The sequence below is a fragment of the Antechinus flavipes genome, chromosome 2, assembly GCF_016432865.1.
Source record: "Antechinus flavipes isolate AdamAnt ecotype Samford, QLD, Australia chromosome 2, AdamAnt_v2, whole genome shotgun sequence".
Taxonomy (NCBI): Eukaryota; Metazoa; Chordata; class Mammalia; order Dasyuromorphia; family Dasyuridae; genus Antechinus; species Antechinus flavipes.
The window spans coordinates 278,426,376-278,440,199 of record NC_067399.1 but is presented as its reverse complement, the minus strand read 5'-3'; the positions used below and the strand labels follow the sequence as shown (position 1 = coordinate 278,440,199).

General features: G+C 37.1%; 3 non-coding genes across 3 annotated transcripts; 2 read left to right on the top strand and 1 right to left on the bottom strand.

Annotated features, from left to right (window-relative positions):
- Positions 1 to 1,948: 1,948 nt before the first annotated feature.
- On the bottom strand, positions 1,949 to 2,020 carry TRNAH-GUG (transfer RNA histidin (anticodon GUG)). The gene has a single exon. It is a non-coding gene; the product is annotated as a tRNA-His (tRNA).
- Positions 2,021 to 3,636: 1,616 nt separating this feature from the next.
- TRNAH-GUG (transfer RNA histidin (anticodon GUG)) lies at positions 3,637 to 3,708 on the top strand. Its single transcript has one exon. It is a non-coding gene; the product is annotated as a tRNA-His (tRNA).
- Positions 3,709 to 4,910: 1,202 nt separating this feature from the next.
- On the top strand, positions 4,911 to 4,982 carry TRNAH-GUG (transfer RNA histidin (anticodon GUG)). Its single transcript has one exon. It is a non-coding gene; the product is annotated as a tRNA-His (tRNA).
- Positions 4,983 to 13,824: the final 8,842 nt, after the last annotated feature.

The following is a 13,824-nucleotide window of genomic DNA, read 5'->3' as shown; positions in this document are numbered from 1 at the left end:
TTCTCTGATCAATAATGATTTGGAACACTCTTTCATAGAGTGGTAATGGTTTCAATTTCATCATCTGAAAATTGTCTATTCATATCCTTTGACCATTTATCAATTGGAGAGAAATTAGTCTTAAACCACATCTTACACTATATTCTTCTATATTCTAGACAGATAAAAATTTTAACATTAATGATAAAACTAAAAAAAAAAAATTAGAAGAAAGGCAGCTCACAGCTATGGATAGGAGATATATTTCTAACCAAATAAAAGACAAAGGCAATTACAAAAGTTAAACTTGATAACTCTGATTATATGAAACTAAAAAGCTTTTGCACAGACAAAATTAATGCAACCAAGATAAAAAGGGAAGTGATTAAATGGGGGAAATATTTTTGTGCCAAATTTTACTGATAAGGTTTTGATATACAAAGTATATAAGAAATTAATAAATCTATATAATATATATTGGTTGTATTGATTAACTATTCAATATTAATTATATTGTTAACATCAATTAATATATAAAGTCATTTCCCAATAGATAAATGATCAAAGAATATGAACAGTTCTCAAAAGAACAGTAGTTGTGAATAACTCTACATTTAGTGATGTAGAGTTTTCTTCAGAGGAAAAGCCATTAATTAGGGGGAAAAGTCCCAAATACAACAAAATATTTAAAGCAGCATTTTGATAACAAAGAATTGGAAATAAAATAGATGCTTATCCACTGGAGAATAGCTAAACAAATTGTAGTATCTATATTAATGTACTAGAATAGCATTGTGTGTTTAAAAAAAATGATGCATGTGATGAATTCAGAGAAGCATGGAAAAATCTAATGAACTGATACAGTATTTTAAAATAGGCAGAGCCAAATATATATAATTTAAAACACATACAATAACTACAACAATTTCAGTGGAAAAAAAACAACCAAAAAAAAATCAAAAGTGAATGAACAAAATTATAAAATTCAGTCAGAACTAAAATGAAGAGATATGAAAGAATGTTTCTAATTCAGCCCTTTGAGAAAACTGGAGGTAGAAAATGCACATGTTTTCAGTGTGTTGATCAGTGCTGATTTCGCCACTTCTGTATAAAATAATGTTTGTTATATGGGATTGCTCTCTAGGAGAGAGAGGGGAAGGGAAACTTGAAATCATTATGATGATAAGAAACAGAAGACATCAATAAAACTTATTTTAAACAAACATATGAAGGGCTTTATAAACTATTCAATACAAGAATTTTCTGTTCAAAAAATTTTCAGTAGCAACCTCATATGTAATTACCACACACTGGAAGCAAACTAAATCTTTGCTAAAAGAGATATAGTTAAATAAATTATGGTATATTGATGTAATGGAATATAATAAATTCTGACCAACCAGTATAAGAGATACAAAGGAGTAATTCAAATCCGATAAAGAAAACAGAGAATTAAATATATGTTATAACCATATAAGAGGGGAAAGAGAATAAAAATGAGAGAACAAACACAAAATCCTATTGAGGAAAATTTATACTTTATGAATGGAAACTAATTTAAATGTAAATAGTTATTAAGCAAGTGTGATTAGATGTTCAGTCACTAACCAAAGACATTTGTAATATCTCTTTAAAGATTTTTAAAAATAAAACAAGTTTTTTAAGAGTACAAAGACACTTGGGGATATGGAATATGAAATATTAAAAACTTACTTATTGGAGAGAAAAACATGAGTGAAGAAATAAAGAAAAAAAAAAAAAACAGAACCGTACAAGCACAGTTCGGAAAGGCCCCAGAACAAGGATCTTAACCTATGGGATGGTTCAGTGGGTTTCAGCAAATTAAGGATTTTTAAAATGACTTAGAATACTCTTCTATAATGAGAAGGACCGTTTAAGGTTCTTTACATTTCAAAATACAGCAGGCAAACAAAACACACACTCCTTGCCGTGCCATTGTTTGCCACAATGCCGTGACTCGGATTCGAACCGAGGTTGCTGCGGCCACAACGCAGAGTACTAACCACTATACGATCACGGCGAGCTACCGGAGCGGTACGAGAGCACGTCCCTTCCAGCCTTTCTTTTCAGCTCTTTCATCACCTGTTCCGGTCTTGTGTTTCTCAAGTTTATTGAAAGTCATTATAAACAACAATGATTCTTAATTGGAAAGTTTCCTACCCTGCTCACGTGGTGTCACCGAAACTAATCCAATGGCGTCTCTCTCTAGGAAAGGCTGGTCTGAAACCTGACGGACCTGGGAACTTGAAGGGTCGTGAGAGAAAGAACTACAAATATTTATGAAACACCTGCTGTTTGGAGATAGGGGAAGGGAAAGAAAGAATAGCTAACAAGATTTAAACAAGGCATTCTCCCTTCTGGAACCTTCTTGGGACATTCTCAAATAATTACGATACAGCTTATTACGTGATGAGAGAATGAGTCGGCCGAGTAAAAGGCATTTATTAAGCGCCTACCATGTCAATAATTGTGTTGAGCCCTGGAGATACAAAGAACTCCCTCTACTCCAAACAAGACAGCCTTTATTCTTAAGGAGCTCATAGTCTAATGGGGTGTAAGGGAGTAGGGGGAGAGGCTTAATAACGTGCAAAGAATTATGCACAACCAAGCTATAGATAGGATAAAATTGGAGATTTTATTTATTGTTCCCTCACTAGCATTAAGGGAAATCGGGAAAAGCTTCTGTGTAGGTGGGATTTCAGCTTGGACTAGAAGGCCGGCAGTGAGGGAAAAAGTTCTATGCAAGGGAAATGAACTAGTGAAAATGCCTAGAGTCGGAAGATGGGGTTTCTCATACTAGGAATAGCAAGAACGAAGGTGTGTCACAGGATCGCGGAGTACTTGGGGGGTGCGTAAGGTGTAAGACTGGAAAGGTAGCAGCATGACAAGATGAGAAGGACTTTAAAAGTGAATAAATGAAAAAATAAAGCTGGAAAAAGAGCAGTCAAGTGCTCCCTCCAGGGATCTGAGTAGGAAGCTCCTAAACAAAGTGCAGAAAGGAAGGTTTACTTTGGGGCGGAGACACGCCCACGCCCTGTAATCTCACACAAACATATCCGTTTTGCAAGAATGCACTCCAAAAGCTCCTCGAGGAAGTCACGAAGGAAGCGCGGAGGTTTCTGTGGACGTGTACGATGGGGAGCCCCTACTCTAGCAGCACTCGAGCCCACGTGGCAGGGGCAGAGCAAGATCTCCCTCCTTTACGAACGCAGTGTGACCAAGTGGGAAGGGTGTTTCCCGCCCCCGCCCGGAATACGGAGCTGTCCGAGCGGGGATGGAGGGTGGGGGGAGGGGAGGGAAGGGAAGGTGGGAAAGGGTTCTCCCCTCCCTGCCACCCTCAAGTAGGATCCAGAGTGAAAACATTGCTTGCAAAATATCTAACCAGACTTCCACCGGGACACAGAAAGGAAAGAGCCCAAAGACCAAAAGAAGCGGCACACTCGCTGAGCTCGAATGAGGACCCATGTAAACTATAGAAGAGTCGCGCGCCTGCGTATTGCAAGAAGAGCGGGAGGAGGAAGCAGCAAGTCGAAGCCCGGCAATGACCTATCAGAAACACGTCAGCAGTGCGGGGGCGGGGCCTTAGACCTAGAAAAGCCTGAGTGACAAATTTTATTGCCAGCTCCCTGGTAGCTTGCCGTGATCGTATAGTGGTTAGTACTCTGCGTTGTGGCCGCAGCAACCTCGGTTCGAATCCGAGTCACGGCATTGTGAAAAACAATGGCACGGCAGGGGAGTTGTCCTTTTTTTAATCTGATAATATTTTGTTATTAATAATCCCATTCACCAAGCTCATGACAAGGAAATCCCAGAATTACCACTGACAGCGGAGCCTTCGTAAAAAATAAAAAAGGTATGAGATTGACGCATGTAAACTTCTTATTCCTTTGCGAAATGACGGAGTCCCTTTTGTATATATTTACCAGAGTGTGTGCTCTTTTCTCTGCAGAGATTCCAAGCTCCATTGAAAGCAGAGACTTTTGTTTTGGCTTCATATCTCCAAGGCCTACCAGTGTCTAACACACAGTGGGCGCTTAATAAGTGCTTGCTGGATAGTGGCTCCCCTATAACTCCCATATGTACAAACACTGGATGGACGGATCAAATAGAAAAACATAAATGTTTTGCAAATCTTTAAAGACATATGTACATATATAAATATATGTGTGTGTATCATGTTAAAGGACTATCTAATCATTATTATGCCCTTTTTTCCACAGGAGACAATTTTTGTTTGTGTGAGCATGTAGCCTTCTTGAGATGATGGTTTCATTCTTTGTATTTGTACTCCCGGTGCCTACCTCGCTGACCATTCACTGAATTAAATGAGGTACATAATGCTTTGCAAACTTTTAAAGCTCCATATAAATGTTTAGTAGTAGTAGTAGTATGCAGTTTTCTCCATAGGAGACAGAAAACCCTCCTCTTGATTCCTTTCTAGGGATCCAATTTTTGTTTTGTAAGAAATTAAACTCCTTGAGATGACCGTTTTGTTTTGTATTTGTACCCCCAGCACCTACCTCAGAGCCTCATCATTACAGTAGGCGCTTAATAAATACTATTTGGGTTGATTATTTTCCCTTAATAGCGATACTCAATAAATTTTTCTAGTGTCCCAGCACTTATAGGGAATTAAGCATTTGGGGAGAATCCAGAAAAGGGTCTTAGCCATCTCAAACGGTCCTTCCACGGGGAGGAGTCATTCGAACATTGTTTGGTAGCTTCAGAGGCACAGGCAAGAAAAGCCACACATTCTGTTCTGGAAGATTTCTGCGCCTGCGCTCTACGCATAAACTTCTCTTTGGAACTCCTCCCCAAAGCTAGAATGCAGAATGACGTAAGAAACAGGGAGGGTCCATCGCTAAAGAAGAGAAGACCAGACGACGAGAGCTACGGGTCCCGGTTAGCTCGCCGTGATCGTATAGTGGTTAGTACTCTGCGTTGTGGCCGCAGCAACCTCGGTTCGAATCCGAGTCACGGCATTGTGGAAGCAATGGCACGGCAAAGGACCTAACGTTTTTTGTTTCTGTTTTATAATCTATTCTCTGCGTTTTTAAAATGAGACAAAGCACAGCTAAAGCACCGACAATTATTCATGGAACAAAACCCAAAAAATGATTTTTAAAGGAGTTGAATTGCTAATGTTCATTCCTCTTGCTGAGAATGGAATCCATCCTTCCAACAGCTCCCCACACTCTCCCTTGTATTTTCAAGGGTCTGAAACCTTTACAAGAAGAGATATGGATTGCTAACTGATCCTTCTATAGTGAATAGTCCTATCCCTAGCCCAATTGTAACCTCCTTTAAGGCAAGATTGGATCTTTTCAGACACAAAGAAAAGCACTTAGAGTTAGAAGGGACCTTATAGTCCAAATCTCTCATTTTGCAGAGGAGAAAAGATGCTTTATTTGGAATCAGGAAATCAGAATTTGAATCTGTCTCTTGCACTTGCTACTTTGGACAAACCACTTCATCTCCAAGTTGGCCCCAAGGGTCTCCCCCTAGTTCTAAATCTAGAGTCCATTTATCTCATGAAATCTAGGACCAGAGAAATGACAGGGTTTGCCCAAGATCACACAGGGAAGTGGCGCCACGTGTTACAACGCAATGCACTTCACCATCATCTTGCTGTCCTTCATTTTTTGGGGAGGGGGAGCACTTTGTTTTATAAATGCGGATGGCCAACAAATTTTTATTGAATTGAATAGACTTTTCTAGCCCCACTGGTTGCAACTAGAAGAGTTAGAGTCAGAGAATTTAGGCTAGGATATCCTGAAGTCTGAGCTGGGAGGACTAAATCAAGAATCTTCTTCCAAATGTATCAGGCTTTCTACTTTTCCACTCCACAAGGTTTGTTTTATGAGCCTGACAATGGGAAACTTTGTATCTTCTCCAATTCGTGGTAATTGACTAGCATTATACCATAATGGGGTGACAGATGGCCTTGGCCCTAGCCCTGACTTATAGCAGTGGAGGTTTCAAGAGAATAGCTCTATTCTCACACCTGTTTAAAGGAGTCAGAGTGAACACTAGGATCCAGGATGGCCTAGAGATGTATTATTTGGAAGTCTGTACTGTGCCATCGTTCTACTTCCCTATTAACAATAACAGCTCACAAGATTTTCTCACAATCACCCAGGAAGATAAGTAGCTTTTGTATTATCCTTTCCATATTACAGATCAAGTACTTGTGCCTCAGAGATTCAGTAATTTGACCAATATTACACAGTTAGTATAATTGTCAGGTCAAAATCAAGATAATCCTGGGCCTTCTGATTCAAAATACAACAGGACTCCTTCCACAACTCTTATTCGCAGAAGTATTGAATTAAACAATTCAGTTCAATTCAAAGAGCTCTTATTAAGCACTTCTTCGTTTCACATCACTCAGACATCCTTCTCCTCTATCTTCTTTACTCATTTTCAACATTGGCATTTCTCGAACCATCCCTTCCCGTCTTTTTTCCAGCATATCACTTGTAGCAATCTCAAAGCACTTCAAAGAGAAACTTTTCTCCACAACATAAATAAACAAAATTTAAAATCGGGAAATAAACCCTTAGGGAAACTACACCCACCCCCACTCCTTTGGAAGGAAAAAATATATATAAATGGTCTAAGGGGTGAGAAGGTTGGGTTTGTGTAAGGGTGGAGGTACCTGGAATAGACTTTGATGAAGAAGGCCTTCCTCCTGTAAAGAAATCTGCAAGCTTTCTGATCGGGACTAAGAGGCAGGAGTTACACTGAGATAAAGAGAAAAGGGAAATGAGTTAGACAAAAGAAACAAAGGCCTATTTATGGTCTGACCCTTAATTGGAGTAAAGCAGCTGCTCAGACTAACAATCCTTTTGGTGTGTTGGTTACAAATACTGCCTCTTTTCCCTAACTTTTGAAGAATTAATTACCAAAGTTCAAAGGAATCTAGCATTTCTTGGATAAACTTGTTTTAACTCAGGGCCTGCCACTAGGAGGGGTATGGGGCAAGGTGTGGGAGAAGGGCAACAACTTACTTCCTTGCTGGGAAGGATTGTGAGGAAGAAATAGGCTACGGACTAAAGCCCAGAAGTGGTATAAAATTATGAAGACAAGGGAAAGGAAGGAGGGGATTTTTTGTTTGTTTTGTTTTGCTTTTAAGGGAGAGAATGAAGAGAGAGTGAAAAAGGAGCAGGGGGAAAAGCTAATGACAAATAAGAAAGATGACAAAACTATTCTAGGCTATCACCAAACATCTTACACTCCATATATCACTAAGAACTTATTTTTATCTATTTCATGTTCCTAAAAATTATTTAATGTAATTTTTGCACTTTGCAGTTGAGAAACTGAGGCCCAGTGAGATTAATTTTGATTTGCCCACAATTAGACAATTAAGCAAGCATCATAGGTAGAATTCAAACCCAGGCAAGGTATTAGCGTTAGGTACACAGATGCCTATTCCTTTGAAGCATCCCTTCTCTGATTTCCTTGGATAGCACTGTTGTAACAAGTCTTTTTGGTACTTTTAACATTGAACAATTTAAGAAGGAGAAAGGACTAATAACTGGAAAGATTAGCAAAACGTTAATGGTGGAATTAGAGGATATAGGGTAAAGAATTGTTAAAATAATAATAATAATAATAACACAATAGTATAGAGGAAAACAACATTGAAGAGCTTCAGGATTTTGATGAATGCAATGGCTAATCATAATAACAGAGGACTAACAATAATGCATGCCCTCCACTTTGCATCAGAAGGGAGTTAAGTTACTAGTAAGGAATGAGGAATGAATATTCAGACATGGCCAATGCGTTGATTAATTTTGTTTAGCTATTGCTTTGCTACAAGGGAGAGCTCTTGGGACAGAGTGAATTAAAAAGTGAAAATCATGTTTTTAAAGGGTATTATTACTAAAAAAAAAAAATAAATAAAATTTTAAAGCATTAAAGATAATTCAGAGGTTATGAATCTCAGTAACTAAGAGGATGATAGTACCCCCAAGAGAAAAAAGGAAAATTTAGGAGGACAGATTTATCAAGGAAGATGATGAGTTTTGTTTGGGACATATTGAGTTTGACATGCTTAAAGAAGATGTCCAAGAGACATTTGGATTAAATTGAATTGAATATGAATATCTGGGAGTTGTAAACATAAATTTAAAGTAGATAACTGAACCTATAAAAGAAGATAAGAACAACAAGGGAAGGGATATAGAGAAGGAGGAAGCCCCCTGAAAAAGCACTTTAGGGAACTCAAATTTAGGGAATAAATGCTGGATAATGAATCAACAAGAGAATGGGATGGAGAGGTAAATCAGCAATTGTCTTTGACAATAAAAGGAGAATTGGGAGAGAGGTGGCAAGAAAGATAACAAAGGAAAGAGCATCTAAGAGGAGGTGATAGTAGTAAACCACAGCAGAGAGTCCAAAAGAAATAAAGATGAGAAAGAATCATTGGTTTAGTAGAAAAGAGATAATTTCTATAGGTTTCATGGATAGAAACCAGATTGTAAGTAGTTGAGAAAAGCTGTGAGTAGTGAAACAATGAAGAATTGTTATAATTCTAATATATAATATAACATATATTATGTATAATTATGGAATTATGTGTATATAGAATATAGAATTGTATGGAAGACTCTTCGTATAGGGATTTGCCAAAGAAAAAGAGGACACACACACACACTTATATATATATTAATGATGATAGCTTAAGAGGCTGGCCAGAGCAAGTAGTGATTTTTAAAGGAAAGGTGAAACCTGAGATATATCTTGCTCTCTAATTGTCTCACAGAATTACACTTAGTCTCTTCAAAAAGATTATGAACTTCTTAAGATCAGGAACTATTTTCTTATTCATTTAATCTTCCACAGAACGACAGAACTATATAACAATATGCTTCTAGTTGAACAGTTCCTGTGAGCTGCTTCTGAGCATAAATATACTTCCCCTAAAGCATCTGTTTGTCCATCCATCTCTGACTGGGATGATGCCCAACAAAACTTTAAAATCCTTGAAGTTTTTGATTAATTCCCCTGGGTCATGGTTCTCTCTTCTCTTCCCAGTAAGAAAAAAGTAAAAGCGATTTCCTTTAGACCTTCGGAGCATACTTACACTTTTTTCTGTTTTTGTTCTTTTGAATGTAATAATTATTTGAGTAAGGTACATATGCTCATCACTCTGTATTCTAGAGGACCAGGGAAATGCCCAAATTATCTTTATAGATTTCTCAGGATCCAACAGTGTATGGAATATAATAGACCTTAAATCTTTTATGAATGAATGCTAATGATCTTCAGTTTTCATCCCTTCTCTATCCTCAGAACAGGGGAGGCAATTGTTGACTATTTGAAGAGATGGGGTGGGATGGGCAGAAATGGGAGACTGTTTAATTCAAAGTGATTTTTTTGTGGCGAAAGGAACTTCCCCACCACTCCTTAGATCTCCTTCCTTAAGCCCTATTAGATAACTTTCTTACAGAACTTTTCTCTGTTAACAAACCTTGCATCTTTTAAAGAATGGAAGATGCTTTGTATGAGAGTTCTGGAATGTCAGACTGGGTGGGGCCAGATGGTGGCAGGCCTTGGAAACCAAGCAGAATGACCAAACTGTCCAGTTACTCTTCCCACTCTTCCCACCCCAAACATACATAGTAAACAAGTGAAAGCCAGGAAGACTATTATATAAGGTTAGGCAAGAGTCCCAAAGGGAGAAAGAAGACCTACAATGTCATACCTGCTTAAAGGATTTCTTTGAATCTAGAATAACTAAATTCATTAATTTTTTTTTTCACTGCATAGAGATACACCAATTTACACAATAAATGTTTTCTTGAAAAACCTTTATGATTTAGGGATATATTTAATAATATTTGAAATGAATCTGGAGGAAATTATGAAAATAAGACTCTAAAGAAATTTAATAATTTTTTCCTAAGCTTTACTTGTTTTAAGAAGGCTACTTTACATCTGCTTGGTATATGTCCTGTATATATGCCTATACATGTACATGTTGTGTCCCCAGATAAATATAAACTCTTGGAGGATAGAGATTATTTTGTTTTTGTCTTTATACCAATGTTTAGCCCAGTGTCTGAAATATAATAAACATAACACCTTGTTGATTGATGAATTCTATCGATTAATTTTCATTCTTTTTTTATTTAATCAGTAAAATTCAAAATTGTGTTGCATATGATTCCTTTCTTATTTTGATAATGGAATAGCTCAGTCCAGATTTAATGGTCAATTTATGAAGTGCCTTGGATAAAATACTCAAGCCTGAAGTCTAGATGACTTGATTTCAAATCAAACCCTGAATAAGTCATTTTGCCTCTGTCTACTTCAACTGTAAGATGGGTTAAGATGTGCTGTAATAGCACCCACCAATGTTCTTTGGAGGATCAAGTGAAATCAGATTTGTAAGTCACTTGGCACATGGTACATGCTTAATAAATGTTAGTTTCCTTCCTTCATCCCTACTGTGTACAAGATACTATGCTAAATGCTAAGGGAAATAGAAAATCTGTAACATAGAGTCTCTGCCCTCCTAAACATACTTTAAAAGAATAGATGTACTGAAAAACTATTGCACATGATAAATGTGGAAATATGTTTAAAATAATTGCACATGTTTAATTTATATTGGAGTACTAGATGTTTAGAGGAAGGAGAAAAATTTAGAACACAAGGTTTTGCAAGGATGAATGGTGAAAACTATTTTTGCATGTATTTTAAAAATAAAAGTATTATTTGTAAGTCTGATTTTTCTTGTGCAGCAAAATAACTATAGATATATATACATATATTGTATTTAACATATTTAACATGTATTGGTCTACCTGCCATCTGGGGGAGGGGGTGGGGAGAAGGAGGGAAAAAGTTGGAACAGAAGGTTTTCAAGGGTCAATGCTGAAAAATTACCCATGCATATATCTTGTAAATAAAAAGCTATAGTAAAAAAATAAAAATAAAATAAAATAAAATCCACAGGGACCAGTTTTTTAAAAATTTTTAATTAAAAAGTATTAATAAAAAAATTTAAACCCTATTAGGAAAAAAATAGGGGAAAAATGAATAGGAAAGATACAAAATCCTAGGGATATCTAAGACAGGATCATTTCTAAATGACCAAAAAAAGGCTTCATGAAACACATGGCAATTGAGTTCAATCTCAAAGAAAAGCTAGGCATTCAAAATATGAATAATGGAAGGAAAAGAACATGCAGCATTCTCAACAGCAGTATGACTCAGAGAAAGACATGTAACAGGGTTACCTGAGCACTGGGGATACTTTGATAGATGGTGATGAATAGTTCAGATTGTCTGGATTGTAGGGAAAGTAATAAAGTACATTGTAAGAAAAGGCTTTAAAGATGTGCTACCATCAAATTGAGAAGAGCCAAGGAATGCCTAAATCTAATTCTTCCTGAATGAGCCTTCAGACATCCTACTAAAAGTCAGAATGACTGAGACCTCAAGCAGAGATTTGGTGATGCCTTGAGCAGAACCTCAGACAAGTCAGGTCAAATCAAGTAAATCAATGTTTTATTCAATGTTTATTATGGATCAGGAACTGTTCTAAGTACTAAGAATACAGATACAAACAAATTAAAAAAAAAAAAAAAAAAAAGAAAAACCCTGACCTCTAGAAGTTTGGATTTTAATGGAATGGCAAAGAGTAGAATAGAAGAGGAGGAAATATTTTAGAATGGTCATGGTATACAAATCCAGAAAATAAAGGAGAACTGGTCTGGAACTTCCAGAAAGCAATCCACAAAGTGAAAAAGGAGATACAGGGGTGAAGAGAGGAGGCAGCTTAGGCATGGTGGCAAAATTTGGAAAATTAAGGATAGCTAGTTTGGGTCCTTCCTCCAAAAGGAGATTCCAGAAAGGATTCACCAATGGGAGAAGAGGGTCACAGGGGCAGAGGAATAAAGTTAGGCAGCTGTATTGAGGCACCAAGACTGAACCAGAGCTGAACATGGGCTCCAGATGGAGGATATTTTTTGTATGTGTCATCACCCACTATCTTGGGGTATAGCTATCAAATGGGTGCCGTACATAAGTTTAGCACAATCCTCAAGGACTAAGATATGCTATGGAATTTTCAACCACCACCACCTCTCGATGGTTTGGATTGGAAACAACTTTGGAAGCGATTTAGTGATGCAGTATCAAAGAACCTCTGGCTAGCAAATATGTTCCTTCACTATATTAATCCCAGTGAGTCAGCTAGCTACTCACTATCAGAGATAAAGCCCACTTCCCCTGCTCTACATATCCTTTTACTTTCATCCTAACCCAGCTCAGACCTACTTTTGTCCATTTCCTTTCCTCCTTTCCTTTGTGCTTTCTGAAACCTCTAAGCAATCATTAACAAATATCCTTTTATCCCAGATCTTTTCTTTTCATTCATACGTAGGTATAAATTTTTGAGTAAGGTGGAAGGTAGGAGAGAATCGCCTCTAGTCTTTGTCCTTCAGGCAACACCCATACTCTATGCATATTTGTGGTTTTTATCCCAAATTGGAGATCTGATCTTGTCATTCCTTAGCTCAAGAACCTCCAATCTCTCCCTAATGTATGTAGAATAAATACAAACTATTCTGTTTGGCATTTAAAGTCTTACACAATTTGTCTCTGGCCTCCCTTTCCAGGTTTATTGCTAATTATTCTTCATGCATTTTATGTCCTAGATAAACTGGTTTACACAATATTCCCTTCTCCTTGATAATTCCAACTTCCTTACTTATATCCTTGATTTCCACCCTCTAAGAATTTACCCCATGATCAACTCTTCTCAGTTCTGATCTTCAGTCTCTCCCTACCTATAAACACTAATAGGTGCAGCTAGATGGTGCAGTGGATAGAACACCAGCCCTGAAGTCAGGAGGACCTGAGTTCAAAATCTAGTCTCAGACCCTGGGCAAGAAAAATTAATCCCAATTGCCTAAGCAAAATAAATAAACAGAACAACCTAGATTTGACCTTGTCTTTTTCTCACTCCCTCTTATTTGCCTTTCATGCCTTAATTATATTATCTCAGTCTCTTGATGGTTCTTCGTCTATTCTTCATCTATATCCTATGCAACAAATAGGATATTCTCTAGGGCTTTGTCAGAGTTCCACATATTCAAAAATCATCTTCCATGTAGATGACTCCCAAATTTACATATTGAGCCCTTAATCTCTCTTCTGAATCCCAATCATATATCAATTGCATGCCTCATCTCTCTTCCTGGATGTTCTACAAGTATCACTAACTAAACATGTAGAGGACAGAATTCATTCCTCCTATTAGGACCCCAGCAAAAAGATCAGATCCTTGGTAGCAAGGTGGTTCATAGGGAGGAATATTGACAAGACAGGGCTTTTGTTGAATTTAAGTGTATCTTTGTTGCAGTGTGCCCTAGTTGAATTCTCAGTTACTGTCCATGCTATAGATATTATTACTTTCTTTTTCTTTATTTTGTATTTATTTTTAATTAAAAGGTTTTTTTTATTTTCCAAATATATGCAAAGATAGTTTTCAGCATTCACCCTTGCAAAATCTTGTGTTCCAAATTTTTCTCCCACCCTTTCCTCTATATAGCAAGTAATCCAATATATGTCAAATACATGCAATTCTTCTATACATATTTCAACATTCATCACAAGAAAAATCAGATCAAAAGGAAAAAAAATTAGAGAAAAAAAGCAAGCAAACAGCAATTAAACAAGATGAAAAATACTATGTTGTTTTCCACATTCAGTCCCCATAGTCCTCTTTCTGGATGCGGATGGTTCTCTCCATCACAATTCTATTGGAATTGGCCTAAATCACCTCCTTGTTGAAAACAGCCA